The sequence below is a fragment of the Macaca fascicularis genome, chromosome X, assembly GCF_037993035.2.
Source record: "Macaca fascicularis isolate 582-1 chromosome X, T2T-MFA8v1.1".
In the NCBI taxonomy this organism is placed as follows: Eukaryota; Metazoa; Chordata; class Mammalia; order Primates; family Cercopithecidae; genus Macaca; species Macaca fascicularis.
The window spans coordinates 107,847,121-107,855,479 of record NC_088395.1 but is presented as its reverse complement, the minus strand read 5'-3'; the positions used below and the strand labels follow the sequence as shown (position 1 = coordinate 107,855,479).

Genomic DNA, 8,359 nt, shown 5'->3' with positions numbered 1-8,359 from the left:
ATCAACAACCCAATTGAAAAATAGGCAAAAGACCTTAACAGGCATTTTTCAAAAGAAGACATGCAAATGGCCAACTTTGCTCAACATCACTAATTATCAAAGAAATGCAAATGAAAACCCCAACAAAATACCACTTCACTCCATTAGAATAGCTATTATCAAAAGACAAAACAGAATGATTGTTGGCAAGGATGTAGAGAAAGGAAAACACTTATATACTGTTGGTGGGATTGTAAATCAGTACAGCCATTATAGAAAATAGTATAGTGGTTCCTCAAAATATTAAAAATAGAACTGCCATATGATCCAGAAGTCCCCCTACCGGGTATTATTCAAAAGAAATAAAAACAATATGTTGAAGAGATCTCTGCACTCCCATGTTTATTTATATTAGCCAAGATATGGAGTCAACCTAACGTCCAGCAATGGATAAAGAAATGTGGTATATATATACAATGTGTGAATATAAATATATACACACACACACACACAAATGTGGTGTATGTATATATGTAATACACACACACAATGGAATACTATCCAGCCATAAAAAAGAATGAAATCGTGTCATGTGCAGCAACATGGATGAGCCTTGAGGACATCATGTTAAGTGAAATAAGCCAGACACAGAAAGACGAATAACACCTGATCTCCCTCATATGTGGAATCCATTTATTTATTTATTTATTTTATTTATTTATTTTATTTTATTTTTTTTTTTGAGACGGAGTCTTGCTCTGCCGCCCAGGCTGGGGTGCAGTGGCCGGATCTCAGCTCACTGCAAGCTCCGCCTGCCAGGTTTACGCCATTCTCCTGCCTCAGCCTCCCGAGTAGCTGGGACTACAGGCGCCCGCCACCTCACCCGGCTACTTTTTTGTATTTTTTAGTAGAGAGGGGTTTCACCGTGTTAGCCAGGATGGTCTCGATCTCCTGACCTCGTGATCCGCCCGTCTCGGCCTCCCAAAGTGCTGGGATTACAGCTGTGGAATCCATTTTTTTAAAAGGCTGATATCAAACGGTGGCTTCTATCTTGGGCCGGTCGGGCGGGGGTGGCGGGAACGGCCGCAGCTTGGGTTCCCAGCGCGCTGGGCCTCTGCGCCGCCCCCGCCTCCTCCCGCCGCGGGCAGCTGCCTCCCGGGGCGCACTGCAGCGGTGGGGTCGGGGGATAGGGAAATTCAACCCGGCAGCCTTGTGCCAGAGACAAAAGCTGGCTGCCGGCCGCATTGTCTGACGGCGCTGCCTCCCGGCTTTTTGTTCTCGCCTCGCGCCTCGCCGCCACGCCCCTCCGCAGCTGTCGAGGCTCCTCTCGCTCCGGGTCGGCGCTCGCCCTCGCTTTCCTCGCCCTCCGCCCCGGCCAGGCTCCGCGCCCGCCATGGAGAAGACGGAGCTGATCCAGAAGGCCAAACTGGCCGAGCGCTACGACGACATGGCCACCAGCATGAAGGCCGTGACCCAGCAGGGCGCCGAGCTGTCCAAGGAGGAGCACGACCTGCTCTCCCTGGCCTACAAGAACGTGGTCGGGGCCGCAGGTCCGCCTGGAGAGTCATCTCAAGCACCCAGCAGAAGACCTACACCTCCGACAAGAACTTGCAGCTGATTAAGGACTATCGGGAGAAAGCGGAGTCCGAGCTGAGATCCATCTGCAGGACGGCCCTGGAATTGTTAGATAAATATTTAATAGCCAATGCAACTAATCCAGAGAATAAGGTCTTCTATCTGAAAATGAAGGGTAATTACTTCCGGTACTTTGCTGAAGTTGCATATGGTGATGATCCAAAACGATAATTCCCAAGGAGCTTACCAAGAGGCATTTGATATAAGCAAGAAAGATGCAACCCACACAACCCAATCCGCCTAGGGCTTGCTCTTAACCTTTCTGTATTTTACTATGAGATTCTTAATAACCCAGAGCTTGCCTGCACGCTGGTTAAAACGGCTTTTGATGAGGCCATAACTGAACTTGATACACTGAATGAACACTCATACAAAGCACCCTCATCATGCAGTTGCTTAGAGACAGCCTAACACTTTGGACATCAGACAGTGCAGGAGAAGAATGTGATGTTGCAGAAGGGGCTGAAATCTAAATCCATGCAGGGTGTCATCCTTCTTTCCTTAAAGAAACCTTTTTAGACAACTCCATTCCTTATTCCACTTGGATTTCCTATAGCAAAGAAACCCATTCATGTGTATGGAATCAACTGTTTATAGTCTTTTCATACTGCAGCTTTGGGAAAACTTCATTCCTTGATCAGTGTTTGTCTTGGCCTTCCTGGTGTGCAGTTACTGCTGTAGAAAAGTATTAATAGCTTCATTTTATATAAACGTAAGTAACTTCCAAACACTTATAGAGGACTAAAAATGTATCTGGTATTTAATCTGAACCAGTTCTGCAAGTGACTGTGTTTTGTATTACTGTGAAGATACGAAAATGTAGTTAATTACAGTTTAAAGAGTGTCCCACATAACTTAATTTCTAGATTCCCTCCCTTAGGTTTCCTTTCAATAAGCTACTATTCCATGCTCTTAATGTATTCCTTTTTAGTAGGAATCTAGAAATATTAGATTGAATGGAGTCACAAATTGAAATGCCTCCTGTATCAGGTAAGGAGGTCATGTGTATCTGTGGCAACAGGGAGTTTCCTTATTCACTCTTTATTTGTTGCTGTTTAAGTTGACAACCTCCCTTCCCAATAAAAATTCACTTACACCTCCAAAAAAAAAAAACGTCTGATACCAGAGAAGCATAAAGTAGAATGATGGTTACCAGAGATTGAGAAGGGGAGGGAAGAGGAGAAGGGAGGATAAGGAGAGATTGGTCAATTGATACAAAGTTACAATTAGGAGGAATAATTTCCAGTGTTCTATTGTATAGTAGGGTGACAATGGTTAACAATAAGGTATTGCATATTACAAAATAGCTAGAAGAGAGGCTTTTGAATGTTCTCACCACAGAGAAATGATTGAATGTATGAGGTGATGGATATGTTAAACACCCTGATTTGATCAGTATACTGTATATATATGCATATATATAAACATCAAATTGTACCCTGTAAATATGTACAGTTACAAACTGTCAAAACTACAAAATCACCAAATTACAAAAAAAAAAGAAAAGAAAAGAAAAAAAAAATCAGCCAAGCACTGTAATCGCAGCACTTTGGGAGGCTAAAGCACGCAGATCACGAGGTCGGAAGTTCGAGACCAGCCTGGCCAACATGGTGAACTACCCCCCCCCCTTCTCTACTAACAATACAAAAATCAGCTGGGCGTGGCGGCACACACCCGTAGTCCCAGTTACTTGGGAGACTGTTGGGAGAAAAGCTGAGTGTTGGGAGAGAAGCTGAGGCAGGGCTTGCATGTCTGCTAGACTTGCTGGCTCATTGCTTCTAGCATTCCCATTATCTCAAGCAGCCATATGCTTCTCATTCACTTGATACACTGTTTCGTTTTAACCCCACATCCTCACCACCTGTTTCTTTGTTTGAGCACCAATAAATAGTATGGGTTCCCAGAGCTTGGGGCCTTCACAGCCTCCATACTCTTGATGGCCCTCTGGTGCCACTTTCTCTCTCAAACTTTTTCTCATTCCTTTGACTCCGCCAGACTTCGTCACCCTCATGACCTGGTGTTGGGTCTGATCACCCCAACATTCCTAGATGCCCAATGTGGGGCGACAAAGACCCCAGTGAAGGAATGCTAGAGCGTGTGAAAGCAGAGGACACATCGTCAGAGGACACCCGAGGATGTCTAAAAGACGTCCTAAAAGAAGCTCGGTGGGAAAGCTGAGCGCTCGGAAGAAACAGGGTAACAATGGGAAAAAGTGAAAGCAGACATTCTGCTTATTTAAATTTCTTAAGGCATTTATTACAAAGAGGGGGAGTGAAAGTTAGTACTCAGAATTTGTTATCACTCTTTAGTACAGTAAAGCAGTTTTGCCCATCGTTTCCTGAACAACAGACTGTGGAGTTGGATGAATGGGAGATAATTGGAAGAGATTTTAAAAAGGCGCACAAAGAGGGAGCAGAAATTCCCGTTTCCATTTGGTCAGTGTGGGCACTAATAAAGGCAGCTCTTGAGCCATTTCAAACAGATGATGAGGCAGATTCAGATGAGGAAGAGGAGGGCAGGTGTTAAAAACTAACTTCAGATTCTGAGTGTGAGGAACAGCTACCGAAAGAGATTAAAGAAAAGAAAGGAAAACTAAAAAATGTATGTTTTACTAGCCCATTGGCTCCACCTGCTGAATTAACTGAATGGTCACCTCCTCTCTCTCCCCTTGATGGGTGAGAAAATAAATGAGCTGAAAAACTTACTGCTCCTGTAGTTGCACCATTGAAACCTGGAGCAATTGGCAGTGCTGTACAAAATTCTATTCAAAAAGCTAGAACCGAGGGAGACCTTGAAGCATGGCAATTTCCCATTACTATAATCCAGCAGGGAGGACAGAATATAGCTAATTCGGCCACTTTTCCTTTTAAGTTACTAAAGGAATTTAAGCAAGGCATTAGTCAATACGGACCGAACTCTCCTTTTGTACAAACTTTGTTAAAAAAATATGGCTCTTGATAATAGATTAATATCATACGATTCAGATACTTTGACAAAATCCGTTTTCACTCCATCTCAGTACTTGCAGTTTAAAACCTGGTGGCCTGATGAAGCTCAAACTCAGGCAAGGGAAAACACAAGCACAGCCACCTGTGCCTGTTTCCTTTGAACAGTTAATGGGAGTTGGTCCTAATTGGGGTCAATTAGAGAATAAAGCAGTAATGGAAGATGTTGCCATTGTTCAGCTGCGCTTTGTGTGCTTACCCTCATGGGAAAGGATACATGTTACAGGGGAAAAATATCCTTTCAGTTCTGTCCGGCAAGGACATAAAGAACCATATATTGATTTTATTGCTTGACTCCAGGAGGCTATGTATGATGCCGTAACTGATAAAATGGCTCGGGATGTTGTAATACAGCTTCTTGCATACAATAATGCTAATGCAGAGTGTCAAACTGCTATTAGACCCCTGAGAGGGAAGGCTTATTTAGCTGAATATATTAAGGCTTGTGATGGCATTGGAGGTAATTTACATAAGGCTACTCCTTTATTTTTTTTTTTAATTTTATTTATTTTTTTTTTGAGACGGAGCCTCGCTCTGTCACCCAGGCTGGAGTGCGGTGGCCGGATCTCAGCTCACTGCAAGCTCCGCCTCCCGGGTTCACGCCATTCTCCTGCCTCAGCCTCCCGAGTAGCTGGGACTATAGGCGCCCGCCACCTCGCCCGGCTAGTTTTTTGTATTTTTTAGTAGAGATGGGGTTTCACCATGTTAGCCAGGATGGTCTCGATCTCCTGACCTCGTGATCCACCCGTCTCGGCCTCCCAAAGTGCTGGGATTACAGGCGAGAGCCACCGCGCCCGGCCCAAGGCTACTCCTTTGGCTCAGGCTATGGCTGGATTAAGAATAGGAAAGAATGTGCCCTGTTTCTCAGGCTCTTGCTTTAATTGTGGGGAATTTGGACACACAAGAAAGGAATGTAGAAAAGGAAATCAAAAGGCAAAAACTGCTACCATCAATCAACAGAAAAGTCCTGGTGTATGTCCCCGGTGTAAGAAAGGCAATCACTGGGCAAGTGAGTGTCATTCTAAATTTAGTAAAGATAGACAACCTCTTTCAGGAAACGGGAAGAGAGCCCCACCTCGAGCCCCTCAACAAACCGAGGCATACCCGGCACAGCCAGTGCCCTTACAAATGTACAAGAATTGTCCCCCACCTCAGCAGGCAGTGCTGCTGTAGACCTCTACAGCACAATTCCCATCTCCTTACTTCCTGGGGAGCCACCAAAGAAGGTCCCCACCGGAGTTAGGGGACCCTTACCCTCAGGAACAGTCAGTGTATTACTTGGAAGGTCTAGTCTAAATTTAAAAGGTGTTACTGTACATACAGGAATAATTGACTCTGATTATTCCAAAGAAATTCAATTAGTTGTTAGTTCCTCGACTCCATGGTCTGCCTCCCCAGGAGAAAGAATTGCTATTACCTTACACAAAACTAGGAAGCAGCACAGTGAAAAGAACAGGAGGCTTTGGTAATACTAATCCAGCAGGAAAGGCTGTGTATTGGGTTAATCAAGTGTCTGACAAAAGACCTATTTGCACAGTAACTATTCAGGGAAAAGATTTTGAAGAACTAGTAGATACTAGAGCTGATGTATCTATTATTGCTATAAGTCAATGACCCCGGCACTGGCCTAAGCAAAAGGCATCCATTGGTATTGTTGGAGTAGGAGCTGCCTCAGAAGTTTTTCAAAGTTCTTTGATTTTACCACATCAAGGGCCGGATGGTTAGGAAGGGATAATCCAACCTATCATTACACCTATTCCTGTTAATTTATGGGGTAGAGACTTATTGCAACAATGGGATGCTGAAATATCTATTCCTACAGATCAATATAGCAATAATAGTAAACAAATGATGAAAAATATGGGATATCGCCTGGGAAAAGAACTAGAAAAAAAAAAATTGGCCAATCAGAACCTTTAGAATTAAAAGGGCAAACAGATCGGACCGGATTGGGTGTCATTTTTAGGAGTGGCCATTGTTGAGCCTCTGGCTCCCATTCCTCTTGTTAGGCTGTCAAACCAGTTTGGGTGCAGTAATGGCCACTGAAACAGGAAAAACTGGAGGCTTTAAAAGAACTGGTGCAGGAACCATTGCAAAAGGGACACATAGAGCCTACTTTCTCCCCTTGGAATTCTCCTGTATTTGTCATTAAGAAAAAATCAGGGAAATGGAGAATGTTAACAGACTTAAGGGCTGTTAATGCTGTGATTCAACCCATGGGTGTGCTACAACCAGGGCTTCCCTCCCCAACAAAGATCCCCAAATACTGGCCTCTCCTCATGATAGATCTAAAGGATTGCTTTTTTACCATTCCTTTAGCTGCCCAAGATTATGAAAATTTTGCTTTTACTGTTCCTGCCATAAATAATAAAGAACCAGCAGACAAATACCATTGGAAAGTACTACCACAAGGCATGCTAAATAGCCCAACTGTTTGTCAAACTTATGTCAGGAAAGCTATTAAGCCAGTTAGATAACAGTTTAAAAAATGTTATATCATCCATTACATGGATGATATTCTGTGTGCAGCTGAAACTAGGGAAGAATTGATGTACTACAAGCAGTTAGAAAAGTCTGTAAATGCGGCAGGGTTGGTTATAGCCCCCGATAAAATCCAAACTTCTACTCCCTTTCAATATCTGGTAATGAAGGTAGAGCAAAGGGCTGTGAAGCCTCAAAAGGTTCAAATTCGAAGAGATAATTTAGAAACCTTAAATGATTTCCAGAAATTATTAGGAGACATTAATTGGATTCGTCCAACTTTAGACATTCCTACCTATGCTATGTCTCACCTCTTTTCTGCTTTATGAGGTGATTCTAACCTTAACAGTAAACGCTCCATGTCCAAAGAAGCATTGGAGGAACTTCAATTAATTGAGGAAAAAATTCAGCAAGCACGAGTAGAACAGATTAATCCAATACAGCCATTACAGTTTTTAGTTTTTCCTCCTAAGCATTCGCCTACAGGAGTTCTAGTTCAACAGGATGATCTGGTTGAGTGGCTTTTTCTACCTCACAATACAACCAAAACACTCACTCTGTACTTAGATCAAATTGTTGTGCTAGTAGGACAAGCAGGGCTGTGTACAACAAAGTTAATGGGATATGATCCAAATAAGATTATAGTTCCATTAACAAAACAACAAATTCAACAAGCCTATATTAATTCCCAAGAATGGCAAGTTAATTTGGCTGGTTTTGTTGGCATTCTTGATAATCATTATCCTAAGTCTAAAATCTTCCAGTTTCTAAAATTAACATCCTGGATATTGCCTTCTATTACTCAATAAGCCCCTATTTATGGGGCCATTACTGTTTTCACTGATGGATCTAGTAATGGAAAAGCCTCATTTGCAGGACCTCAACAGCAAGTTTTTCAAACTGACTTTGCTTCTTCTCAAAGGGCTGAACTTATGGCTGTGATAACAGTGTTAAAAACTTTTAAGCAGCCAGTAAACATTGTTTCTGATTCAGCCTATGTAGTATAAGCCACACAAAAGATTGAATGTGCCTTAATTCAAAATATGACTGATGAACAACTTAATTTTTTCATTCTTTACAGTAAGCAGTACAACAAAGGCATTCACCTTTCTGCATCACTCATATGAGAGCACATACTAACCTCCCTGGCCCTTTAACTAAACTTAATCAAAGGGCGGATGCATTGGTGTCTGCAGCCTTTGCTGATGCACAAACATTTATTCTTTAATCCATCTTAATGCCACGGACCTTAGAAAAAG

At 42.8% G+C, this 8,359-nt stretch overlaps 1 pseudogene; it reads left to right on the top strand.

Moving 5' to 3' along the window:
- Positions 1–1,220: 1,220 nt before the first annotated feature.
- Positions 1,221–3,198, top strand: LOC102120505 (14-3-3 protein theta pseudogene; annotated as a pseudogene).
- The last annotated feature ends 5,161 nt before the right edge of the window (positions 3,199–8,359 follow it).